This window comes from Triturus cristatus, chromosome 8 (assembly GCF_964204655.1).
Source record: "Triturus cristatus chromosome 8, aTriCri1.1, whole genome shotgun sequence".
NCBI lineage: Eukaryota > Metazoa > Chordata > Amphibia > Caudata > Salamandridae > Triturus > Triturus cristatus.
The window spans coordinates 1,562,015,333-1,562,027,878 of NC_140591.1; positions in this window are offsets into that span (position 1 = coordinate 1,562,015,333).

Below are 12,546 nucleotides of genomic sequence, written 5' to 3' on the forward strand. Positions count from 1 at the left end.
CCATGATATCCTATGGAAGGAGGATATCATGGCTAATTTTGTCTGTCCCTATCAACAAGCTAACGTGAGATTATCGCTGGGTTTCCAGCGATAATCTCACGTTAGCCACTTAGCGTGAGGATTTTTATCGCATTTGAGATAAGCGTTGCTAATAGCACGCTATCTCAGCGATAAAAATCAACGCTAGCCGGCGATAATTATCCTAGCGCTAAGTGCGCTTAGCGATAATTATCGCCTGTTGTTGTTGATATGCCCCTAAATGCCCAGTTGAAGGCTCACGCAGGCATGTAAAGAACTAGCCCCTCCTAAATCTGTTTGGCCTAAAAGAGTTTTTCCCTCGGCCCCCTGGTATTCGGAGGAACTAAAAATGCAAAAATGCACATGCAAACGATTAGAGAGGAACTGGAGGAAGGGCTATCTCGACAAAGAGAAGCAGATATATAAAGCTAGCATGCTCACCTATAAACATATGGTTCGGCTGGCCAAACAGAAATTTTACGCAGCTCAAATTGAGTTACCTAAAAACTCATCTAAAGAGCTTTTCTATACTGTTTCCAACCTGACTTCTCTTAGGCCTGCCTCTATCCAGTCCAGCACGGAGCTCTGTGAACAGATCGCCTCGTTTTTTCAAACCAAAGTCTCTAATATCTTTTTTAGCCTCTGTGATCCTATGAAGGATGTATTGGAGACTGCGACTGAAGGGGGGAAACACGGCTTCGCAGGCAGAGACCTTGGAGGTTTTCAGCTCAATAACCACACAAGACACACAGGAGCTTCTAGCTAATGCAAAATCCGGGTCCCCGTTGGACCCTTGTGCTCTGAAAATCATCAAAATGGTCCCGGTCCCGATTGCATGTTATCTTACCCCCATTTTTAACGAGATGTTTGAAGGCGGTCATTTTCCGACACAATGGAAGAAGGCCTCCATTCTACCGTTGTTAAAAAAAACGAATCTGGACCCCCTTGATCCAAATAATTTTCGACCTATTTCTCGCCTGCCTCTCCCTGCTAAGCTGGTGGAAAAGGCAATGAATAGGCAACTTAGTGCCTTTCTAAAGAAGTCCCATTTGCTTGACTCATCCCAATACGGCTTCAGGGAAGGACATAGTACTGAATCGGCCTTGATAAAAGCTACGGAGGAAATCAGGGCAGCAGTGGATCAGGGAGGCAACGCGGCTCTGATCCTTTTGGATCTCTCGGCCGCTTTTGATACGGTCCATCATGGGCTTTTGATGGACCGCTTAATGAAATGTGGGGTTCAACGGAAAGCCTGGGAGTTACTTAACTAATTTCTTACGGATAGAAGCCAGATTGTCGCACAGGGCAAATGTCACTCACAACCCTTCTCCCTACCTTGTGGCGTTCCGCAGGGGTCAACATTAAGTCCGACCCTCTTTAATGTGTATGTCACCACCCTGGCCCCGATTATTAGGCGTTATGGATTTGGTATAACCTTGTATGCGGATGATACACAAATTGTGCTATCTGTACTTCCAGGTTTGGAGAAGGGGTTGGATTTTAATTTCCAGGCATGTATGACGGAGGTAGGACGTTGGATGGCAGGCAAATGCCTCAGGTTGAACTCAGATAAAACCGAGGTTATGCTGTTCGGAAACAACCCTAACTTTTGGACGCCCTCGTGGTGGCCGCCTGCTTTGGGGGTCCTCCCCACCCCGGTCGACAAGGTAAAAAACCTAGGGATCCTGGTTGATATAAAACTATCTATGGCTGCCCAGGTTAAGGCGGTAGCCTCTAAAACAGGGTACATTTTAGGAATACTGAAAAAGATCCTGATTTTGCTTCCGCCGGACTGCCGTAAAACAGTGGTTACGGCCCTGGTTTTATCCAGGTTGGATTACTGTAACAGCCTTTACTTAAATCTACAGCAAAATCTGTTGCACAAGCTCCAGATGCTTCAAAATGCTGCAGCCAGACTACTGACGGGTACCCCCAAATTTGCTTCTATCTCTAACGTAATACAAAAACTGCACTAGCTGCAAGTTAAGAACAGGGTCTAGTTTAAAGCTCTCTGCTTGGTTTTTAAAGCAGTACATGAGGAGGGCCCTGATTTTTTACAAAGGCAATTTCAATGGTATTCCCCACCGCGCCTCTTACGATCCTTGGAAGCTAAACTTATCGCAGTCCCTGTGATTAAAAAAGGCCCGATGGGGTGGGCGCAGTTTTTCCTTTGGTGCCGCCAAGCTGTGGAATAAATTGCCGCTGTACCTAAGAAACATCAACAATCTGCTCAGTTTCAGAAAGGCATTGAAGACTTGGCTTTTTGTGAATTAATTTCTTCCTGCCCCTGCCCTAGCTTTGGAGAAGTAGTCAGCGCTGGGACATCTACTTGGTAATCGAGCGCTTTATAAATCGCTTTAACATAAAAATTCACTTGCCTACACACACTGAGAATAATCCCTGTTCAGTCACATCGAAGAGAACGCCATCCTCAACTCCTCCCAGTCCGGAAGCAACCACAGCACCGAGATTACCCTCCTCACCGCCACCGATGACATCCACATGCTACTCGACCAGGGCCACACTGCAGCCCTCATGCTACTAGACCGCTCCACAGCCTTCGACACCATCTCACAACGCACTCTCACAGCCAGACTCCATGATGCTGGCATACGAGGAACCACCCTCAACTGGATTTGCTCCTTTCTCTCTGGCAGAACCCAAAGGATCAGACTCCCCTCTTCCTCTCAGAAACTACAGAGATCAACTGTGGAGTAACCCCATGGATCTTTGCTCAGCCCCAAGCTTTTCAACATCTACATGTCCCCCCCCCGCAGCCATCGCCAGACAGCATGGGCTCAGCATAGTATCCTACGCAGATGACTCCCAGCTCATCCTCTCTCTCACGAAGAACCCCAAAGACACCAGACTCAGCTTCCAAGTAGGAATGAAAGATGCTGCAGCCTGGATGAAGTACAGCTGCCTAAAACTGAACTTGGAGAAGACTGATGTCTTTGTCTTCAGACCCTCCCTCACTGCATGGGACAGCTACTGGTGGCCCCCTGCGCTCGGAAACCCACCCACCCTGACAGACCACGCCGGAACCTCAGCATCATTCTAGACTCCTCCCTTACCATGACCCACCAGACCATCACCGTTGCCTCCACCTGCTTCAACTCCCTCTGCATCCTCCGCAAGACCTTCAAGTGGATCCCCCCGAATGCAGAAAGACCGTCACCCACGCACTCATAACCAGCAGACTGGACTACAGTAATGCCCTATAGGCAGGAATCAACAAATCCCTGCTAGACAAGCTCCAAACCTTCCAGAACACTCTAACCAGACTCGTCCTCGGAACTCCACGACACGAACACATGACCCAGCACCTATGAGACCTACACTGGCTCCCCATCGAGAAGAGAGTAACATTAAAGCTACTCACCAATGCCTACAAATGCCCCCGCAACATCGGACCCAGATACCCCAAAAAAGGAGTCTCCTTCCATGTACCCAAAAGGAACCACTGCTCCGCCGACCTTGCTCTGGCAGAGACCCAATGCATGCGCAGAACCAAAGCAGGCGGAAGGGCTTTCCCCTACCTCGCAGCTAAGACCCAGAACGAGCTCCCTGTCAACATCAGATGCTCGTCGACTCTGCACACCTTCAGGAAGAGCCTCAAGACCTGGCTCTTTGAATGATGAGGAGCTGCACCCCCCCCCCCCCAGTGTCTTGAGACCCTCAAGGGTAAGTAGAGCGCTCTACAAACCCTATATTGATTGAGTGATTGATTGATTACCTATGAGAGAATGGGGAAAAAAGGATGGAACTCTTTATACTCAACTGAAACCCTCATATATCTTTTGCTTCATTTCAATAGGACTTCTCCACAGGCATGCATAATCCATTAGCAGCCCAAAAACTAAGCGCTTGCAACAACACAAACCCTTATACTCTCCTACCCAAGAAACAATACTAAATGCTTGCCAAGCCTCTTTGAAGAGGATAGCAATGATATGGATAGCCATGAACTGAGGACGCCTTCTTACTAGGCATACTCAACATTAAAACATATTTTTACCAAACTCCCTGTATGTCTTGCATGTCTTGCCTCTCACGCAAGCTGTATCTTCATGAAAGCCAGATCAGCAGCCAAACAAAAAGGATACATCTATGGCCCACTAGCAGACAGAAAATAGGCCTTTTTACATCATAGAAACGTGTCTTGGTGATAGTATGGCTTCATTACTCTCTATGGTATTTCCACCACAATAACAATGCTTCACATGGAACCACCAAGACAAAAAAGGAGGAGGTCTAGAAGTGATATTCAAGAAAGACATAACTATCCCCAAACTGGAAGATGCATTAACATCAGAATGTACCTAACTGCTGACAAAATAGAACCCTACCCTAAAGTTTTTATGAAGCTGTCTACTACTATACAAGTCTCTGCCCACATTTCTAGACACCTTATTCAATGTTATTATCAAATATCCAAACATATGCATCCTGGATGACCTATCATTTGTTGTAACAAACAGAACAAATGCCTAATACCATCACATCTGGCCCTACCACCCTCAATTTCTACCAAATCATCTGTGGACTGACTTACACAATGCACCCACACTGGATGCCATCTTCTGCAATTCTGGGCAGGTGAACATCACACAAATTGCTCTAGTGACATAAAACAACCATTTCATAGTCTTTAGGTATCTGCTTGAATTCCTACAGAAGGTGCGAGAAATTTCTATTTTCCTTTGTGCAAAGCTTGCTAATTTATCTCAGAGATAGCAAAGATTGTATTGTATTGCTAGAATATAAGGATTTGAATCGAAAGATAATGCTAATATTATAATGACTTTAGACATTGACAGCCTGTACCCCAGCATTAAGCATATGGATAGAAGCAATACTTGTAATTTCTTTTTTAGAGCCCGTCCCATTGTTACAATCCATGCAAGTTGCTAATCTTTGCTTCCCTCAGGTTCCCCCGTTCATTCTGGAAACATTATCTGGGTCCACCCCTCCCCATTCACTAGGTTAGGAGCTATATTTGGCACTACCTTTTGTGCGGTGTTGTTGAACGATTCAAGGGTGGTGGGCAAGGTTCACTTAAGGGTTCATGGGGATCACCTTTGTTTTATTTTTCTCCTCTCTGATTTCTTTGTGTACTCCTTCACAGAGAGAACATCGATGCCGCACTGTAAATGGCGGGGCTACGATCACATGACTGAAAGGCATGGCTACCACATGATCAGAGGCATGTCTATCAGGTGCCAGAGATGCGGTCCATTTCAATTATGTCCTCCATGCCTTAGACCCTTAGCTTTATTCCCTGTTGCCTTACTTTGAAGGATTTCAATGCTGGGTGCACAGCCCTGAAGTTCCTCCCTTCTCTGCTGGGTCTGTCCCGGTCAGGCGGCCCTATGGAGTCTACTGCCTTGCTTCTCTGCATTCTCTGCTGAGTCCCATTTTCCCTAGATGGTCTGATCAAGTTCTGTTCTTCCCTGTTACCTGAACTTCCTATTCCCGCTACAAATATGCAAGGAAGTGTAAGACAGTTAAAGCATTTCTTCATTGCTTATACCTACTATTTTTCCCATCCTGGTAGGTGCACTGTACAATAGTCTGCCTTGCTCTTTTTAGCTTGTTGCTCGCTCCTTCTGAACTGGACAACAGTTAGTCTTTATCCTATAAGTAAGCCCTTCACTCAGTTCCTCTTTTTCCCCTCCTGCCTGATCCTAAAGGTTTGAGACTGTGCTTATGTTATTCCCTTTTGATTGCCTGACTGAGCTTCAGGATTTTCAGTTATCATCCTGATTTCACAAGTATCCTATGAAGTTAATAGGAACCATGTGTGGAATCCACTCCTATGGATTACTAGGAGTCTGATGGTGATTGACATTTCCTATGGAATCTATTGCATTTTCTATGGGAGGTTTTGCATTGTATGCCATTGTTGAGCATAGACCATTGATATCATCTTTTTGAATGAGTCAGATGGTGTTCACTGTTAAAGATGTGCATGGTTATAGATATACTCTCTGCCAATTGTGTTTTATTTTCGTTTAAAGGAACACATTCCCTGTGACTTTTTACACATCCTGGGGAAAGCAACACAGTGTACCTACCATGATTGAGCCGAATCATGTCAGTAGACATCCTTACCCCTCTCTTCCCTTTTTCCCCATTTCACCTTACGACTTACCATTCCACGTCTGTTCTCCAGTCAGCATGGAGGGTTATATTCTGAGGGAAGAGGACACAATATCTCCATTTCCACAGTACCTGGTTTTCAGTAGAGTGGGACTGTGATACCCATCACGGTATAACATCACAAACAGTGGTTACTTCATATGAATTTATAGATGAGAACATCTTCATGTTCTAGAACCAGTTGGACAGATTATGGCAAAAGTGATGGGTACCAACTTTTCCCTCAGTTGTGCCAATATTTTTCTGGCCTAGTAGTGGGAGCAGGTATTGGGTCATCTGATTCAGTTGAATGTACAGGCCACATTGTTCTATGGCTCAGATAGATTGATGATCTGTTTGTAATTTGGAAAGGTACAGCAGATATACTAAATACTAATGATTTGAATGTAATGTTTGCTGTACCTATCAATATGCAGAACGTAAAATAGCTGATGCCACAGTCGAAGTGATTAACAGTAAGAGATAATTTGATGTCCTACCCATGAACATTATACATCCATAGAAACTAAAGTGTAGTATTGCACATAATTTATTGCTGTGTGCATGCAGGAAATGCAAATCTAGGGAGGCATATTAAAATGTTAGAAAAGAGGTGTTACGACATGTTACAACATACTAGACAGAGGGGTAACCTCAAAAAGATATTGAAAGAGCTAGTATGTAAAGTTGATGATGTAATTATCCTACTACTCCTAAATCATAACAAATCGAGCAAAAAAGTGCCTGGCATAATCTACACTCTATATAACTACCTTAAGAAGCAATGATCCATCTTATGATCAGATGAAGTGATTGGAGATGATCTTAGTGTCACGCCATAAGGAGTAAGACCTGGCTCATTACTAAAAAACAAACAAAATACTTCTGAATGTGTTGGACTTGGCTCTCTCTGCAGAGTCTCCCCCAAACAATTTGCCTCCACTCTCCCATTTTTTCAGAATTCGTTTTTGTTGGGCTAAGGACTGTGTTGATCACTGCTAACTGGTACTAAAGTGCTTACACTCCCTCCCGAAATCATGCCCAAATTGGCTTACAACTAATTGGCATATTCACTTTACTTATAAGTCCCTAGCAAAGAGGTATACTATAGACCTAGGGAGCATAAATTCAATGCTACTAGTGGGCCTGCAGTACTTATTGTGCTGCCCATTTAAGTGCAGCTTAAAACATGGCCCAGGTATGACATTGCAGCTTAAATTAAGCTTTAAACAACCAATCAGACTTGGCAAAATAATACCCTTGCATAGATTTAAACCCCCCTTTTATTACACTAAGGAAGGCCCTAGGTCACCCATAAGGGAGGGTGCATTGTAATGAAAAGGTTGGACATGTGCTATTAAGTTTTGCTTGTCCTTGTATTGAAAAACACCTAAATTCATGTTTCACTACTGTGAGACAGGCCTCTCCCATAGGATAATATTGGATTGCATTATTACATTTAATAAGTGCTAACTTCTGATTGTGATCAAGTAAGGATTTCATGTTTCATGCCTGTGAAATTGTAATTTAAAATCTTCTTTAATGGTAAAGTGGTATTTTAAGTAAAACGCCTCTCATGGAACACCTCAACTTCTGGTTACAGACTGACACCAAGACCACGATAAGAGGCACCCTCATGTATAGACCCCCAGGACCCTTACCAGCATTTTGCAATGCCATCTCCAAGCTCATCACCCCCTTAGCCATTGACTTCCACTACTACTACATAATCGGCAATCTCAACATTCACGTCAAGGACAACAATGACGCCAACTCCAGCACCCTCTTGGAGAACCTGAACAACATCAGCCTCGTCCAACTGGTTACCGAACACATGGACAATGCCGAACACACATTCAACTCCATTTTTCCATCCAGCAACAGAATCAAATTCAGCCAAATCGCAGAACTCACACCATCATTCAGTTCACAATCTCTGACATCCAGCATGCCATCGCCAAGCACCACAGTTCTTCCCATGCAGCTGGGGCAAGGTGACTGAGACCCAGTGGATACAGGCCCTAAGCACCACCCAATCCGAGGCTTCATTAGACCTTGCCCATGCCATACAGAACTACTCTGCTTGGATCATCATGTGTGCCGACAGAGTAGCCTTTCCGAATCCAGCAAAAACCAACATAACCTCAAAACAAGCCAGCTGGTACATCCAAAAACTGGGAGCCAACTCAAGAAGTGATGGTACACCTCTATGAACCACTCCCACAGAGCTGCTCACAAAGCAGCCCACAGCAATGTCCACCTGTGCAAAAAGGAAGCCAAGAGAACAGCCATCACTGCCCACATTGACACCATGGCAAAACATACTAAGGAACTCTTTAAAATAGCCACGGTATTCCCCAATCCGACAGCCACAGAGAACACCATATACCCCTCCCAAGAATTCTGAAACACCCTCTCAGACTAGTTCCACAACAAAACTGCTACCATCACCAATAACTTTGACCACAACCCACCACTCCCAGCCTTGACAACCTGAACCATCGAGCTAACACCAGTCAAATGATCACAACCTGGTCTCTGCTCACCAATTTGACCACTTCAGCCATCATGTTGTCTATCCACTCTGGGGCACCCACTGACCCCAGCTCCTACGGTCTATCCAACCTCAGAACCAGCCCAATCAGAATGGCACTCACCAGTATCCTCAACACCTCAATCTCTACAACAACCTACCCTGACAGTTGGAAATGCGCATCAGTCAGACCCCTCCTAAAGAAACTCTTGGCTGACCCCAGTGATCTCAAAAATAACCAACCGATTTCCTTACTCCCCTTTCTAGCCAAAGAACTCAAGAAAGCCATCGACTAACAGCGACTGAATACCTGGAATAAAACCACCTCACATTCAGGATTCATTGCCAGCAGCACTGAGACCACACTGATTTCTGCCAGAGATGACATCAGAACACTTTCTTCAACTGTGGAAAAAATGTGGCCCTGATCCTCCAGGACCTCTCCACTAAGTTCAAAACCATTTCCCACCACACCTCATCAACAGACTCTACAAAATCGACATACAACAAAACACACTCAAGTGGATCACCTCTTTTCTTACAGGATGTTTACAGAGCATCCGACTGCCTTCCTTCACCTCTGCACCCAAGCACATCATATGCGGCGTACCCCAAGGATCATCCCTTGACCCCACCCTGTTTAACATCTACATGACCCCCCTCACACATGTTGTCACATTCCATGGACTCAACATAATCTCCAATGGTGCTGACTCTAAAACGTACCCTCTCTCTCACTGTGGGCCCCTCCATAGCCAAAAAAACTTCTGCAGTGCCATGACCAACATAGCCAAATGGATGAGAGACAACTACCTCAAACTTAACTCCAACAAAACAGAAGTACTGATCTTCGGAAAGAACTCCTTCACTTGGGACCAGAGTTGGTGGCCAGCAGAACTCAGGCTAACACGCACACCAACAGACCTTACTATGTTAACACTTTCTACATCAGAATCTCCACCCAGCTCCTCAAAAGACTGCAGACCATACAGAACAAGGCAGCTAGGCTCATCCGGGACCTCCCCAAATGGACCCACATCACCCCCATCTCAGAAACCTTCCCAGGCTCCCTATCCAGAAGAGACGACCACAAAGATCTACATGCACAATAACGATCTTACATCAACCATCGACTGAACTCCCATCTGCCACCTGTGTTCCTCCTCACTCACCTTCACACACATCCCCCATCCATCACAGTTGCAGTGGGGTCGCTCTTTCTCCTACATCGCCACCAAGACCTGGAATGACTTGTCACTCCACCTTTGAACAGTACCCTCCCTGGCAGACTTCAGAAAGAAACTCAAGACCTGTAATTTCAATGGAAACACAGCACCTTCAGCGCCCTGATACCCCTAGTGCTGCGCTATACAAATACTGATTAATTGATTGATTGATAAGCCACAATTGTGAAAATGCTACTTTTATAAAGTTGGTATTTTCCTACCCTAACTATATGCTGCCTATAGCCTGTTCTTGGGCCACATGACTGGGTGTAGTTGGCAGCTGGGCTTTGTTTATTCCTTCCACACAGCCACACAATAGAGGTCAATCACTGGCAGGATGGGTGGGCAGAGCTGGGCACAGACCGACTTGCAAACAAAGGACTTCACACTGCTTTATTGTTCATGCATCCAGGCTGGAGCCAGGGCCGGGAAAGCAGGAAACTATAAGAACTTCAAAAGAGAATTTCTAGAAAAGTCTCCCAACTTTAAAGAATGCACAAGATATAAAAATGGTACCACTCTTCAGTTCACTTTCTGGACCTGTGAAGGACTTTCAGAGGACTTCCATCTGCTGTGGCCTGCTGTGTACTTCAGAGGACTACATTGCTGCACCTGGAAGGACTGCTCAGCTGTCTGAAGCCTGCCGTGAACCCTCAGAGGCCCACTCTGCTGCTTGAGCCCTGTCCACTGCTTGAACATAGGACTACTGGAGTGACTAAAAAGGGCTAATTGGCTGGCCTCCTGATCAGAGCCTCAGGAACAGAATAGACTCCCACCATCTTGAACCTGCACCTGAACCTAGCCTGAGTGAGTCCCAACCCTCCAAGTAGTGCCTCCCAAGTCCTGGGCCTTAAAGGCGCCCAGCTAGCCGAAATCCTAAACTTGGAAAACTGTTTGGCTAAAAACACCTCTGAGAACTGAAAGGAGACGAGGACCAACCTGCTCGACTATTCGCCCAAGGTGCTTCACTGGTCAGGATAATTTTGCAGTAGCTCCCGCTACTTCTCCTTTGCAGCAAATCCTGTTCAGCGGTCCTTTGCAGAAAGGGCATCTGGCCTCTTGGAGCCATTATGAGCTATAGCCTTCAGCCTCGCCTCACTAGAGATTACCGACTTCCATAAAAAGAGACTAAGTACGAATCTGGAAATCTTCACTGTAACTTCGTCCAGCAGCTTCTCAGACATCGCCTACAGCCTTGCCCCGCTAAACCTTTACATTCTCAAGGCACTTTTTGTTCAAATATCTTTTAAGTCCGAAGGTAAGCACCGACTGGACACAGTTCACTTCTTGTAACAGACTCACGCTCCATCGCAGTCTGACATATTTTTCGACTTTGACCTCCTCTCGTGTGACTAGATGTTTTCGGTTGTCAAAATGATATTTTAGGTGCTATTTTTTACCTCAAACTTAAAAAAATTATAACTCTGGGTCTACTGATTGGATGTTTGTCATTTTGTTGTCAACTAATTTATTGAATTTTACTTTATTTTTCCAAATTGGTGTGGAAGTTTTCTTCCGATGTATTTGCACGTCATTGCTGTTTGTGTGCTGCATAAATACTGTACACATTGCCTCTAAGTTAAGCCTGACAGCTTTTGTGCCAAGATACCAGAGGGTTAAGCACAGGTTAATTTAGTGACTGTTGTGGTTCACCCTGACAGGGATTGTGGCTGTTGCTTGAGCAGGATTCACGCCCCGCTCAACCAATAACTCAATTTCTCACAGTATGAGATCCAAAAATTTCGAAAAACAATGTGATCAAGAAAGATTATATAGTATCCCTTCCGGAAAACTAATCAAGGATTTATAAAAAAAATATATATATAACATGTGTTTCCATTTACACTATTTATGTCTTACTATGTACTTAAATATTGTATTGCATACACTACTTATCCAGTCAATAAGAGAATACTGAAGCATTTACATTGTCATTAACAACATTGATAAAACGTACACTCTGGCCAAACAGTTTTCACAATTTCTTAATGATAGGATGGAATTGTTGCAATATTCTGGTGCTGATCAGATTGCACACTACATAAGGGGTGGTAATGGAGTGCTGCAATTTAGGAGACTGCAATCAAAGCATGTTATTAATGTACAAATAAAATTGTTATGCAGATGTAGATATTGACACAGAATTAGTGAAATATCTTTCAAGTTATTTATAAGCTAAATATTGTTCAGTCCTCACCACAACAGAAGTTACTGCTGATTTTCTGATGATTTTCTATTTAATAGATTCTATATATTCTATTCCTCTTTCTTTAGAAATTGATATTTCTCTTTCAGAGTAAGGGATTATAGTATTTTAACTTTTTGTTTTTCATTTGTCTCATGATATTAATTTGTTTGTTTCATTATCAGACGCAATCCATGTATTAATTGTTTACTGCTTTTTATTGTATATCTGTTTTTTTTTATTTTGATTGGCTTATGGATATACTTGGGCGTCGGCTCATTTGAGTTGAACCTCTTTTAGTAGTCCACATAAACAGTATAATGAACATATTGAAATGCATTATTTCCATTCCTGTTTATCTATGGATATTATCACTGAAATGGGACCACAATTGATTGAAATATTTATTCTCTGAAAAATTTGCAATTCTTTTTAATCAATCA